The sequence below is a fragment of the Ovis aries genome, chromosome 7 (genome assembly GCF_016772045.2).
Source record: "Ovis aries strain OAR_USU_Benz2616 breed Rambouillet chromosome 7, ARS-UI_Ramb_v3.0, whole genome shotgun sequence".
Taxonomy (NCBI): Eukaryota; Metazoa; Chordata; class Mammalia; order Artiodactyla; family Bovidae; genus Ovis; species Ovis aries.
In genome coordinates, this window is record NC_056060.1 from 51,393,086 (window position 1) to 51,408,879 (window position 15,794).

General features: G+C 36.1%; 1 protein-coding gene across 16 annotated transcripts in view; it reads right to left on the bottom strand.

The window, feature by feature from the left end:
• Positions 1-15,794, bottom strand: part of TCF12 (transcription factor 12) — a 386,564-nt gene that overhangs the window by 255,000 nt on the left and 115,770 nt on the right. The window contains exon 3 of one of the 16 annotated variants that reach the window (XM_060417881.1): positions 6,782-6,920. The exons of the other annotated variants lie outside the window; for them this stretch is intronic. The gene's annotated coding sequence lies outside the window, so the exon portion shown is untranslated. The remainder of the gene's footprint in view (positions 1-6,781; positions 6,921-15,794) is intronic. 16 annotated transcript variants of the gene reach the window in all.

Below are 15,794 nucleotides of genomic sequence, written 5' to 3' on the forward strand. Positions count from 1 at the left end.
GCTCAGTTGTGTCCAACTCTTCGCGACTCCATGGACTGCAGCCTACCAGGCTCCTCCGTCCATGGGATTTTCCAGGCAAGAGTAGAGTGGGGTGCCATTGCCTTCTCTGGGAATGTAAAAGTAGGAGGTCAAGAAACACCTGGATTAACAGGCAAATTCAGCCTTGGAATATGGAATGAAGCAGGGCAAAGACTAATTGAGTTTTGCCAAGAGAACACACTGGTCATAGCAAACACCCTCTTCCAACAACACGAGAAGACTCTACACATGGACATCACCAGACTGTCCACACTGAAATCAGACTGATTATATTTGCAGCCAAAGATGGAGAAGCTCTATACAATCAGCAAAAACAAGGCCGGGAGCTGACTGTGGCTCAGATCATGAACTTCTTATTGCCAAGAAAGCAGGGAATACCACTAGACCATTCAGGTATGACCTAAATCAAATCCCTTATGATTATATAGTGGAAGTGAGAAATAGATTTAAGGGGTTAGATCTGATAGATAGAGTGCCTGAGGAACTATGGACAGAAGTTCATGACATTGTACAGGAGACAGGGATCAAGACCATCCCCATGGAAAAGAAATGCAGAAAAGCAAAATGGCTGTCTGAGGAGGCCTTACAAATAGCTGTGAAAAGAAGAGAAGGGAAAAGCAAAGGAGAAAAGGAAAGATATAAGCATCTGAATGCAGAGTTCCAAAGAATAGCGAGAAGAGAGAAGAAAGCCTTCCTCAGCGATCAATGCAAAGAAATAGAGGAAGACAACAGAATGGGAAAGACTAGATATCTCTTCAAGAAAATTAGAGATACCAGGGGATATTTCATGCAAAGATGGGCACAATAAAGGACAGAAATCGTATGGACCTAACAGAAGCAGAAGATATTAAGAAGAGGTGGCAAGAATACACAGAAGAACTGTACAAAAAAGAATTTCACGACCAAGATAATCACGATGGTGTGATCACTCACCTAGAGCCAGACATGCTGGAATGTGAAGTCAAGTGGGCCTTAGGAAGCATCACTACAAACAAAGCTAGTGGAGGTGATGGAATTCCAGTTAAGCTATTCCAAATCCTGAAAGATGATGCTGTGGAAGTGTTACACTCAATATGCCAGCAAATTCGGAAAACGCAGCAGTGGCCACAGGACTGGAAAAGGTCAGTTTTCGTTCCAATCCCAAAGAAAGGCAATGCCAAAGAATGCTCAAACTAATACACAATTGTACTCATCTAACATGCTAGTAAAGTAATGCTCAAAATTCTCCAAGCCAGGCTTCAGCAATACATGAACCGTGAACTCCCTGATGTTCAAGCTGGTTTTAGAAAAGGCAGAGGAACCAGAGATCAAATTGCCAACATCTGCTGGATCATCAAAAAAGCAAGAGAGTTCCAGAAAAACATCTATGTGCTTTGTTGACTATGCCAAAGCCTTTGACTGTGTGGATCACAATAAACTGTGGAAAATTCTGAAAGAGATGGGAATACCAACCACTTAATCTGCCTCTTGAGAAACCTATATGCAGGTCAGGAAGCAACAGTTAGAACTGGACATGAAACAACAGACTGGTTCCAAATAGGAAAAGGCTACAGCTAAGACACAATACAGTCAAATAAATAAAAATAGTATTACAAAAAAAGAATAGAGATGAAAAACATTTTCAAATAAAATAAAATTAAGGATTTGTTACCAGCAAACTTTCAGTATAATAAATACTTAAACAAGTTTTTCAAAGCTGAAGGAAACGTTACCAGAGAGGAACTTGGGTCTTGGGGAAGGAAAAAGGAACATCAGAAACACTAAGAAAACTTTTTTTTCTTTTTAATTATTTTAAAAGTTGTTTATATAAAAATTGCAATATTATCTCAAAGGGATTACAATGTATTTAGCTGTAACACATATGACAAATATAGCATTAAAAATGGCAGGATTGGGGGTACCTATAAAATTACAAGATTTCTACATGTTTTGTGAAGTGGTAAAATATTAACTCTAAATAGACTGAGAGAAGTCAATGACATATACAACCTGAGAGAAAATACCAAATGGGGGGCTGGGGAGGAAGCAGAGGCATCACTAAAAAGCCAACCAATAAATTAAAATGGAGTCTTAAGAAATCGTCAAATCCAAAGAAAGAAATACAGTTGAATAAAATATAGGAAGAAAAAAATCACAAACAAATAAATTAGAAGACCTTAATCTAAGCATACAATAAACCATTCCATTTCTGTCTGAGGGAAAAGACAGAGAAGCAATCCAACAGATAAACCACTCCTTTCAAGGAGAACACACCTTGTTGCTCTGTGAGCTCATAAAGTTCACACTGTTGTTCTTCTTCAACAAGACAATTATATTTGAGTTTGGTGTGGGAAAAGGAAGATGAAAATATTACACTCCCCTTGCACATTAAACAAAAAATACACAGTACCACACCACTGTGAAAACTGCATTCAGAGGTTTTTTATGTTTGTTTTTACAGTACCCATCAGGATCATAAGTCAGTACCAATAAAGCAGCTTCTGCATAACTATCAAGTACATTTTGGTGGATTTTTGCTGATTATATAACACAATTTGCTATTTAAAACCAGCTGTGTGAGCAATTACTATTCTTAACTTAATTCCACAAACAATTCTATTCATTTCCTGTAATGAAGCCTGTGGACTCCCTGCATTCAAGTTTTAGACCATTAATTCCTCTAATGGCAACACATTCTGCCTCTCTCAAAGGAATGCTGTAAGAATATTTTCATCACATTTTCCTCATGTTTTATAATCTCTTCCTCACATACTGTTCAAACTACCACTCACTTCTTTCTAAACTCACAAAACAAACATTCATACTGACCACCTTCACTCCTTGCAATTTATGTACTTATTAATAAATCTCTTGCTAGAGAGATTCTTCATAAACCAGACAAGTAAAGCCCAATGCCAGTCACAAAGAACACTCTCAGTAAACATCTGGGTACAGGATAAAATGGAACTCTTTCATGCCATCAAAAGTTATCCTAATTATAAAGCATAAAGGCCCCTTCCTGGTCATTTCTTAGATCTCTCTTGCAGATGTCCTATAAATTGCCAGACACTAAATATTTTACATTTGTGGGTCATATACTCTATTTACCAACTATTCAACTCTACTACTATAGTACAAATAGGCCAGGAGATATGCAAATAAATGAAGAGTAACTGTGTTCCAATAAAACTTTACAAAAACATGTGATGAACCATGAGCCATATTTTGTCTACTCTATGGCATCCAATCCTTTCAACCACCTTGCTCTCTGGGATTTACTGACGTTAACCTTTGGGCCCCATGTCTGTATGTTAACACTTCCCTTTCTGTGTGAAAAACTGAAAGTACCTGCTCTTCATTCCAAATCTTATTTTATGCTCTACGCCTTCAACTGTTCATGCTGTTTAATGATTTTTGACTCTTCTATCTGAATGATAAGTTTCCCAACATACACTTTCAGCTTTAAGCTCATTTCTGCATTTTGCATCTTGAATCATCAAATTCCTTACATGCCTCTGGACGCTAATCATTAGTATCTCTAATACTTCAGGCAGTACTATAATAGTGCAGGTCAACTGGACTTGCACGCTGGCACCGCCTTTGACTCCCCCTTCTCTCCACTATTCTGCCCCCACACTGGATACTCTTCATGTGTCTCCTGAAGCAGCCCTTCCACTCCCACCACCACCGTTCCATTCCGAGTTTTCCATGATATCCTATTTAGACTGTTTTGCTAGAATCTCTCTGAATCTCCCTAAAACACTACTTCAAAATATTTCACCTGCTTACAATAGCTTACCAGTGAAATCTTCCTGAAGCTATCCTTTAAAACACATTACCCTCAGATACAAAAAGTAAATACTTCCAGTGGCCTACCACCAACAGAATAAATCCCAGATTCTTTAACCTGAAACTGAGTATTTACTCCTCTATTCCCCAAATAGGTTTTGTGCTAGTTTTTTCCCTCCTATGTTTAAAGCATTTAAAAACAGTTAAAATTGCCTTACCACTTTCAACCCTAATAATAAAAAACACTAATTTCCTACTATGGCATATAGAGTGTCAAGGTCTATTGATTCTAGGCACTGCTGATAGATGCAGGAGACACAGAAATCCTGCCCTCAGGGAGCTGTCATTCAGTGTTTTGCATACAAACTCTTAACTGTAACCACGGGGCATATTAACTGTGACGGTGTAGGACCCTTGCCATCCCATGGACTATAGCCCTCCAGACCCCTTGTCCACAGGATTTTCCAGGCAAGAATCCTGGAGTGGGTTGCCATTTCCTTCTCCAGGGGATCTTCCCAACCCAGGGATTGAACCCAGGTGTCCTGCACTGCAGGCAGATTCTTTACCCACTGAGCTACCAGGGAAGCCTTGAACATAGTAGTATTCATGAATATTTACTGCTCTTCCTATCCCTCTCTGCACTTCTAGCTCTTCTACACTTAATTCTTACTGATTTTATGCTCACTTTAAATTCTACCTCTGCTGTAAATCAAGACCAAACTCCTTAATCCTTATTAGGTCCTCTATTTAATACTTGTCATATTTATACATCTATGTCACACAGCACAGAAGTTATACTGTTCTTAAGTGAACACCATCTAACATGTGGTCTCAAACTAATTTAGGACCAAAGGCCACATTCAGTTCTCATTCTGTTTTACCCACAGTGCTAAATACATAGGAGACAATGAAAAACATTTTGTATGCAAACTGACACTGCTAACTAAATATATGGACAGGTTTTCTAGTAGCAGCTAAAGCTGTTTATTTACCTACTTAGACTTACTTTTCCCAGTCCCACTGATGAACAGTATGAATTTACAAAAGGGCATTCATAAATGGTACAACTGATGACCAAAGCACAGAACAAAACCAACCATATCAAGAAGACACTCAAATGAAACAGCCGAATTGCTCTAAGTGCTCTAAGGGAATGAACTAAAACTCTCTTGTTCATATTCACATGTATTTATTGCAGTAACATGTAAGTAAAAATTACTGCTGTGTAAAGATTTCTGAATTTCAAACTCTCATAATTAGTGTCCAGCAATTAAAAAACTGAATTTAAGTATTCTAAAAACATTTACAACTTACAAGGATGAATAATTACATCAAAACACTCCCCCGCTATTCAACTTTTAGGGCTATTAAACTAGTTGAAAAAGTCGAACGCTGCCTATGCAAATAAAGCATAACACTCTTCTTAAATTGAAGCAGAGCTGACTTACAATACCGTGTCAGTCTCAGGTGGACAGCAAAGTGACTGTTACACATATGCATTTTTCAGATTATTTTCCATTACAGGTTATTGTAAGATACTAAATATAGTTCCCTGGGCCATAAGTAAATCCTGTTGTTGATCTACTTAATATGTAGTGATCTATTTAATGTTGTGTTCACTTAGTGATCAATATGTTGTTGATCTATTTAATAATAGATACTTACTATTACCTATTAATCCCATACCCCTAATTTATCCTTCCTCCCACCCTTTCCCTTTTAGTAACCATGTTTTCTATATCTGTGAGTCTATTTCTGTTTTGTAAATAAGTTTATTTGTATTATTTTTTAGATTCCATATATAAGTGATACCATATAATATTTGTCTTTCTCTGTGTGACTTCATTTAGCATAATAATCTCCAGGGCCATCCATATTGTTGCAAATGGTAATAAGTTTTTCTATGGTTGAGTAATGTTCTATTTTATATACAGTTGCCTATCAGGGACACAGGACTTAATTATATCTCAAGTTCCCCCCCACTCCATTTCATTGTTGTTTCTTCTTTATGTTTTTGTTGTAGAAAATCTTTTCTGGTAGCTTCTATTCTTTTTAACTGATGATTTTTCTGCAGATACTTGTGATTTTGTTATGTCTGTGAGCTGAGGTAAGCTCACGGTCTTTCCATTCTGCCATCTTGGCCCTGCCACCGTATCACTCTTTTAGTCTCTAACTCAGAGTACTTTTAGTTTAAAAATAGAGAACTGTTTATTAAAATTATTTCTTAGAAATTTAAAATATACACTAAAAAAAATCTCAGTTATATAACAATATAATCTGGACAGGGAATAAGATCTGCACCCTAAATTTTACATACTGCCTGAGGGCATGGGAAAAGATACAAAACTGTACCTTTAAATACAAAACTTTGCAAAACTGGAAGTTTCTTAAAAAGTAAACATTTATGTCTCTTTTGACACAATAACACTATTCCTAGGTACTTATCCAAGATAAAGTGAGAAAAAAGTACAGTATTTTACATGAATATTAAGGACGATATTTAGAAGAACTAAAACTGGAAATAATCCAGGTGAGAATCAATAAAAAAGATGAACAAACTGTGATTTATTTCTTCATTGCAATACCACTCAGCAACACACACACAAATAAGACTAGTAGTATATGCATGACATGCGTAAGTTTTTAAAACATTATTCCTAACAAAAGATAGCAAATAAAAAAGACTGATTTATTTATATATTGACCTACAGCAGAAAAAACAAAATCACAGTAATAAAAATAAAGACTGTGGTTGCTTCTCAGCTAGAGAGTTGACAAGAAAGGATGATGAAAAAGGATATAAATGAAGTGAGGAAAATGTTTTATAAAATAACATTTTCCTAGGTTTATTCAACTGAAAATATCAATCATAAACTGTGGACCACATTTTTTAAACAACTATTGAAGAAAGAATAAACAAAAGGAGGCAGAAACTGAAAAGGATTTGATCAGTGAAAAACAAATCCAGACTCACTAGGTAAGATCCAAATCTTTATGATTTGTCTGATGAGGGCCCTTCCCAGTCAGCATGGCATGTGGTGGACAGACAAGCAGAAAGCCACATCTTCTTTGCTTAAGGAGCCAAAAAATAGAATTTGGGAATACCAGTGTGGCTGGAAATTAAGGAGGGAAACAAAGAAAGGAGAAAGTCACAGTCGGGTTTCAGCTGCTGGGTACCACAGAGCAAAGTAATTAGAGAGCTTGATAAATAATTTGAGCTTTCTACAGACCGGCCTTAACAAAGCATAAAATAAAGCCTCAAGATAACTGACCAAAGATTTTAACTACTTACAAATAATTTGTAAGTTTGTTTTGCATGGCAAAACCAAAACTGTACAGAGGAAGAGCAACTAAAACCTCTCAAACATATCCACACAGACATAGCTCAATACCACACAGACATACCAACACACAGATGTTGGAATAAGCAGGAAAGGATTTTAAAGCAGTTATTATAAGTATTTAAAGACTTCAAGAAAAAAATGGTCAAAATGAATCCACAGATGGAAACTCAGTACAGAAAAGCCTTTAAAACTGGAAATGACAGAATTTAAAATTATAATATCTGAAATAAAAAATTTGCTGAACAACTTAACAATGAACTGAACAAGAAGAAGAAATGTTAAGTGAAACTGAAAAGAAGAAATATTGGAAAGAAAGAGTAGAGCTTTAGCTTCAGGGGAGTCTCCAATCTCCAGATCTAATGCCAGATGATTTGTAATGGAACTGATATAATAATAACAGAAATAAATTGCACAATAAATGTAATGCTTTGAATCATACTGAAGCCATTCCTCCCACCTCAGTCTGGGAAAACTGTCTTCTGTGAAATGAGTCCTTGGTGCCAAAAATGTTGGGGACTGACATGTTTGACCATATTAAGTGGTCTAAAATACAAGTAATTTGAGTATTAAAAGGAGTTGAAAGAGAAAATGAGGTAGAATATATAGTTGGGAAAAAAATTAGCAATAATTTCCCCAAATCTAAAAGGTTTCTCATTTAAAAACAAGTGCAAAATACAAGTGTTACCTTTTCATTATCTTTCAAAGATTACCTATTCCTATAATCAGTATCTCTTTTTCTAGTTTTGGGACTGGCAGTATGGAATAAAATGAATGATTATTACCAATGCAAAAAACACAATGCTATCATATACTTAAAATTATAATGTTTTGAAAAACTGTACAGAGAACTAAAGGAAAGATTGTTCAGATGATTAATTCTTTCAGAGGTTCCTGAGAAATTAATGCATTAAAAACTACATTGTAAAACGCAAAATACTTTTTAAAGCAGTATAAAATAAAAAGTGAATTTTACAATATTATGAGCATATTTGGTTCTGTGTATATAAAACTAAATCTGTGAGTTCCGAAAGAATAGGGGTACGTATATAAGTAACAGCAGCAAATTCTGTTCATCAACGGTGTTGGGCTATGTGCGTGCATGTGTGCATGCTCAGTTGCTCAATCTTGTTCAACTCTTTGGGACCCCAATGACTGTAGCCCGCCAGGCTCCTATGACCACAAAATTTTTCAGACAAGTATAACCCTGGATTGGGTTGTCATTTCTTTCTCCAGGGTTCTTCCCAACCCAGGTTATCAAACCCACATTGGCAGACAGATTCTTTACCACTGTGCCACCTGGGAAGGAACGTTAGGTTGGTACAAACCAAAATGATATAATGAAAAAAACTACCCAAATAACAGAGTCCAAATAATAGAGAGTACATGCCTTTTGCAAACCAGGAAAGAGATCTTGGTCTTTTACCAAGGTATTAACTTGAGTGGAAGATTATGAGTGACAGTTTAAGGTTGGTAAGTTCATCCAATTACACCATGGAGATAAACTAAATCTAAAGGGTGAGAAAATAAATACAATGCTATTTTTGAAAAGTTAATGCAAGTCAAAAGTGGAAAACTTTATGTTGTTAATATGTGCTTTATATCCAGTTTCAAAGGAAAAGTTTTTTTTCAGCTGAGGGTAAATTCTGTCTATAAAGTTTTCAGAAATATTTGTTTTCCCTCACAATCCAAAAAAAGTGAAAGAGGGTAAGCCCCGAATAATTCTGTAATATTTTTGCACTACTGCAATAAGATACAACTATCTAACACAAACTTATCTTCAATTTCTGCTCAAGGTGAAACTCTCCATAACACAATCAACTTGTGATCATTCACCAGCATTATAATTTCTTACATTAAGACCTCTATCAAAGTACTAAAATTATTATTTTTGAATAGTCTTAAGTGTATGAAATCATTACCTTGTTCAAGCTTCCTGGAAATAAGATGGTAACTGATGTACAAATGAATAGAAGAGAGCCTAACCTAACAGAATAGTTTACAGACCTGCTTCTTTGCTAATTTTTAAATACAAGTGAAGAGGTAAAAATCTCAGTTTTGCTTTATAAATATCTATGATAAAATAACCTATTTGTACCTCTGAGTATAACTTAAAGTGTTTTAATTTAAAAGTATCATTCAGAATGCCTTTTAAGAATTTAAAGCTATGTGGGAAAAAGTGATGCTAGTGGTAAAATGCTATGAAAATACTTCGACAGTATTTCCCGAAGTCAGAATCAATTCATTCTAACTGTGCTCGGTGGCCTTTGGCTGAGTTAGCTATTATCCTTCCCTTAAAACCTTAAACCCAAAGAAGTTGTAAAGATAAAATTCATCATTTAAATGGATTTCTCCCTGTGAACATGTAACTAGACTTAGCTTTGTGACTTTCTCAATTATGTCATTAACAAAATAGGGGAAAGGACAGGTAAAATATGAGGAGTGTATAAACTGTTTGGAGCTGTTTTGAGAGAGAAGAGGAAGAGAAAATAAGTATACTTCAATTTCAAGGTGATCAAAAACAGATCTGTGTCTTCCATCAACTCGTCAGACACATACTCAATTCTACATAAGATATCCTGTTGTTTTATACACCCCTTTTTAGTCTCAAAGGTTTGCAATGCGTTGATTATCTGTATGTGATGACTTTCTCTATGAAATGGGGTTTAATAAAAGTATGTAATTCATAGACTGAGAATGAGAATTAAATAAGATGATACTTATTAGGTACTCAGCATAGTGTTTATCACACAGTGAAGATGCTATAAATACAAGCTGTCTGAAACTTCAGAGGTAGTCTTATCATTCTTATTGCCAGAAAACCCATTCGGCAATCTAGCCACATGAGGAAAACTGTGGAAAGTGAGTATCAATTGTTTAATGAAGTCACTGGGTCTAGATTGTACTTTCCATGTGTGGTATATTGTCTTTTCCAGTATCAGTTCCTCTCTGAAGGGAAAAATGATAGCCTGCTAGAGCAAAAATCTACATTTAAAATTCCTCAGCATGAATGATTATTCTAGTAAATGACGTCATCACACAAAGTCTGAACACAGAGTAGAACACTGATACAGTGAGGAGCCCATTATAAAGGTACTCATGCTGCAAAGACATTCAAGTTTATGCCAAATCAACCTCATTGTTAAGAGACAAAAATCTAGAAAATAAAAAAGAAATGGTACAATCAGTTCTCTGTATCTGCAGGCTTTGCATCTGCAAAATCAACAAGCCAGAGATGGAAAATAGTTGAGGGAAAAAAACTCCAGAAAGTTCCAAAAACCAAACTTCAATTTGTTGTGCACTAGCAACTACTTATATAGCATTTACAATGTATTAGGTATTATACATAATCTAGAGATGATTTAAAGTTTATGGGAGGATGTACATAGATTACAGACAAATAGTATGCCATTATATATAAGGGAATCGAGAATCCACAGATGATGGTATTCCAGGACAAACCTAAAATCAATCGCCTGCAGATACTGAAGGATGATGGTATCTTCATAGAATGGGGGCGTAGAGGAAGGATTTAAGGTAATAGGCCAAACAATTCAAGCTGTATGACTTAAATGTCACATCTTTTTCTTTGCCTCAGTTTACTCATTTGTGAAAATCAAGTAACAATGGCTCTGCCTACTTCAATGAGATAGCATACAAAACATTTGTAAAGTATCTTGAGTGTACTAGTACCACTCCAGTATTCTTGACTGGAGAATTCTATGGACAGAGAAGCCTGGTGGGCTACAGTCCACAGAGTCGCAATGAATCACACACAACTGAGTGACTAACACACGCACATTCTCAAACAACTGTTTCCCTGCAATATTTCAGTGCATTACCTTCAGTTACCTTAAAAGATGAAGGCAACATAAGATAGAAAACATTAAGTCACTCTTTTGTACAGCTACCTAATTATAACTGTCTCCATAATTTAACAATTTCTATTCAAAAAGCATTCACTGAAGATCTACTATGGGTTAGGAACCATACGTTGTGTCATTCACTCCTTCACTGTAAATTCATTAGCAGTTCCTGGGGCCAAATGCAATGTTGATGTTGCGAGTTGAATAAAAAAGAAATTGCTCAAATTCGCTTTTTGTCAAACATCATCTCCATAGTCCAAAATAAATATAAAATAAACAGCAAGTAATAAGTCAGCAAAAAACATAAAGTGAGAAATGTGCATTAAAAATGATGTATAACTTAACCATATTTATAAAGAATGTATTCCGATATCAAACAGCAACTTTCAACAACAGAAAAACCAATTATGTTTGCACCAACCCAATAATATTACAGGTACATAAGAAGCTACTTTTCTTTTTTCTTAACTTTATTTATTTTCGGCTGTGCTGGATCCTCACTGCCACACAGGCTTTTCTCTAGTTGTGGCAAGTGGAGGCTACTCTCTAGTTGTGGTGTGCAGGCTTCTCATTGCATGGCTTCTCTTGCTGAGGTTCAGGGGCTCTAAGGCAGAAGGGTTTCAGAAGCTTGGGCACAAATTTCTCTTATTTGCTTTTTATGTCTTCCATGCAATAAGCCATCAGCCCCACAAATGACAAAGTAAGCTAAAGTTGTTAAAACAGATGAAGTCCTTCCCCCATTAAATTCTTTTACATTTATAAAAATAATATTTTATTTATTTAATTATTTCTGGCTGTGCTGGGTCTTTGTTGCTGTGCGGGCTTTTCTCTAGTTGTGGTGTGTGGGGCGACTCTCTAGCTGCAGTGCACAAGCTCCTCACTGCAGCGGCTTGTCTTGTAGTCGAGCACAGGCTATAGGGCGTGCAGGCTTCCGTACTGGTGGCTTCCTGGCTCGAGAGCACAGGCTTGGTACATGGGCTTAGTTGCTCCGAGGCATGGGGGATCTTTCAGAACGGGGATCGAGCCTGGTGTCCTCTACACTGGTAGACAGATTTTTTTATCATGGAGCCACCAGGGAAGCCATCCTTTACATATTTATATTTACTGACTTTCAGGCAAATATTTATGTGGAAAACATAATAAATCTATGGACCTTTCAAGCATATAATACTGAAGGAAAAACATATCGAACTCTTTTCAAGCATAAGATGTTGCCTCAAAAATGATCACAGAAGAAATTAACCTGAAAATCACCTGTGACTTCGAGAATGAAAAGCTTTAATGCTAACAAAGTAAAGTTAAGAATGTATTTACTTCTGGCCACAAAAATGTGTTAAAAGCAAGACTCATTTTTAAAACTTTTTAGAATAGTTTTAGAAAAGAAGAAAATTAATACAGTGCATCAGTCACAAATCTGTAACACTCTCTGAGCATAATTCATTCAACAATAAGAGGTATACCGCAGAAGAGCTTCCCGAATGAATAAAAAGTTCATTAAAATGCAAATAATTAAGCAATGTATAAGAAGTGTTAAACTGTTTTTTAAATCCACAGATAAATTCTTAAATAAATTCTTAATAAAACATACAAAGCCCAGTAGAATCATGTGGCCCATTACTGAATGTTGTTCAGTCGCTAAGTTGTGTCGTACGCTTTGTGACCCCACAGACCACAGTATGCCAGGGTCTTCTGTCCTCCACTAACTCCCAGACTTTGCTCAAATTCATGTCCATTGAGTCAGTGATGCTATATCTTTCCCAGCATCAGAGTCTGGGAAATCTCTGAATCTATAGAGATTTAAATCTCTAAATCTATAGAGATTTAAAATAATGTGTTCTTACTCACGACTATGTCACATAAATGCAATAATGCAACTGTTATTTCCCACACTCTCCTCTTGGCAACTATCATCTCTGCTTTTTCACTTTCCACATCTAAATGGTTTTTTAATTTTTCCAATTTGAATCTGTCCAATATGAATGTAGAAAACTATTCTACCTTATTTTTCTCCTTTATCCATTAATATTATTATCCAGTAATAAAAATTTTCTTTCCACTACAGTCTGAGTTAAAAAAGCAAGATACAAATTGCATGTTTATAATGATAACTCCATAAAAATAATACTTAAGGGGGAACAAAACTAGAGGAAAATATAGAAAGTACTAAAAGTTTCATTTGGAAATCTAGATTATTTTCTTCCATTTTACTGTTTTTCTATTTCTCTGAAATAAGCTTATATTATTCGAAAATCTTTAAATGAGTTTATATAATTTGAAAGTAAAGTTGTTTTTTTTTTAACTAATGAAACAGAAATACTCACAGAAATAGAAAAAAACATTATTACCAAAGGGGAAAGGAGAGGAAGGATGATTCAGTAGTTTGGGATTAAAATATATGCAATACTACACAGAAAACAGATAACCAATAAGGACCTACTATATAGCACATGGCTTAAAGCTCAACATTCAGAAAACGAAGATCATGGCATCTGGTCCCATGACTTCATGGGAAATAGATGCGGAAAGAGTGGAAACAGTGTCAGACTATTTTGGGAGGCTCTAAAATCAGATGGTGACTGCAGCCATGAAATTAAAAGACGCTTACTCCTTGGAAGAAAAGTTATGACCAACCTAGATAGCATATTCAGAAGCAGAGACATTACTTTGCCAACAAAGGTCTGTCTAGTCAAGGCTATGGTTTTTCCAGTGGTCATGTATGGATGTAAGAGTTGGACTGTGAAGAAAGCTGAGCGCCGAAGAATTGATGTTTTTGAATTGTGGTGTTGGGGAAGACTCTTGAGGGTCCCTTGGACTGCAAGGAGATCCAACCAGTCCATTCTGAAGGAGAACAGCCCTGGGATTTCTTAGAAGGAATGATGCTAAAGCTGAAACTCCAGTACTTTGGCCACCTCATGCGAAGAGTGGACTCACTGGAAAAGATTCTGATGCTGGGAGGGATTGGGGGCAGGAGGAGAAGGGGACAACCGAGGATGAGATGGCTGGATGGCATCACGGACTCGATGGACGTGAGTCTGAGTGAACTCCGGGAGTTGGTGATGGACAGGGAGGCCTGGCATGCTGCGATTCACGGGGTGGCAAAGAGTCGGACACGACTAAGCAACTGAACTGAACTGATATAGCACACGGAACTATACCAAATATTGTATAATAATCCCAAATGGAAGAGAATGTAAAAAGAATACAGATTTTTATATGTATGTATAACTGAATCATTATGCTGTACACCTGAAACTAACATAACACAGTAAATTGACCATAATAAAAAAAATTTTTAAAGAATGCCTTTTCTACATGGAACTATATTCAATATCCTGCAATAAATCATAACGAAGAATATAACATGAAAAATAATATGCAGACATATATATAATTGAATCACTTTGCTACCTACCTGAGACTAATACAACACTGTAAACCAACTCTATGTCAATAAAATTTAAAAAAATAAAAACAAGGTTTAAAAAAAAGTCTTAAGTTAAACCGAAACAATCACAAGGCAAACAGAGAACTTTTCAGTCTAACATACATTATTGTTTAAACATGTATATATTTAAATATTTTTCTTAATTGTATACAATTTAAATGGAATCACAATGACATCAAGAAATTAAGTAACTTTATTGAAATTTCATTTACTTAAATATTTCTTTGAATGAATTGAGAACACATACAAATGACCCACAGATCTATGAAAAGGTTGTAAAGAGCATTAATCATCAAGGAAATGCAAGTCAAAACCACAATTAGATATTACTTCACACCTGTTAGGATAGCCATTACAGAAAACAAAAACAAAAAAATAGAAAGTAAGTATCACAAAGGAAGTGAAGAAATTGGAACCATGTGTAATGTCGATGGTGATATAAGAATATGGAAGAAAACAGTACAAAGGTTTGTCAAAACAAATTAAATAGAAAGATCACTCAGTTCAGTCCCTCAGTTGTGTCCAACTCTTTGAGACCCCATGGACTGCAGCACACTAGGCCTCTCTGTCCACCACCAACTCCCAGAGTATACTCAAACTCATGTCTATTGAGTCAGTGATGCCATCCAATCATCTCATCCTCTGTCGTCCCCTTCTCCTGCCTTCTATCTTTCCCAGCATCAGGGTCTTTTCAAATGAGTCAGCTCTTCACATCAGGTGGCCAGAGTATTGGAGTTTCAGCTTCAACATCAGTCCTTCCAATGAATATTCAGGACTGATTTCCTTTAGGATGGACTGCTTGGATCTTCTTGTAGTCCAAGGGACTCTCAAGAGTCTTCTCCAACACCACAGTTCAAAAGCATCAATTCTTCAGCACTCAGCCTTCTTTACAGTCCAACTCTCACATTCATACATGACTACTAGAAAAACCATAGCTTGACTAGACGGACCTTTACTGGCAAAATAATGTCTCTGCTTTTTAATATGCTGTCTTTGTTGGCCACAAGTTTTCTCCCAAGGAGTAAGAGTCTTTTAATTTCATGGCTGCAGTCACCATCTGCAGTGATTTTGGAGCCCCAAAATATAAAGTCTGTCACTGTTTCCATTGTTTTCCCATCTATTTGCCATGAAATGATGGGATCGGATGCCATAATCTTATTTTTCTGAATGTTGAGCTTTAAGCCAACATTTCACTCTCCTCTTTCACTTTCATCAAGAGGCTCTTTAGTCTTCTTCACTTTCTGCCATAAGGGTGGTGTCATCTGCATATCTGAGGTTATTGATATTTCTCCTGGCAACCTTGATTCCAGCTTGTGCTACATCCAGCCCAGCATT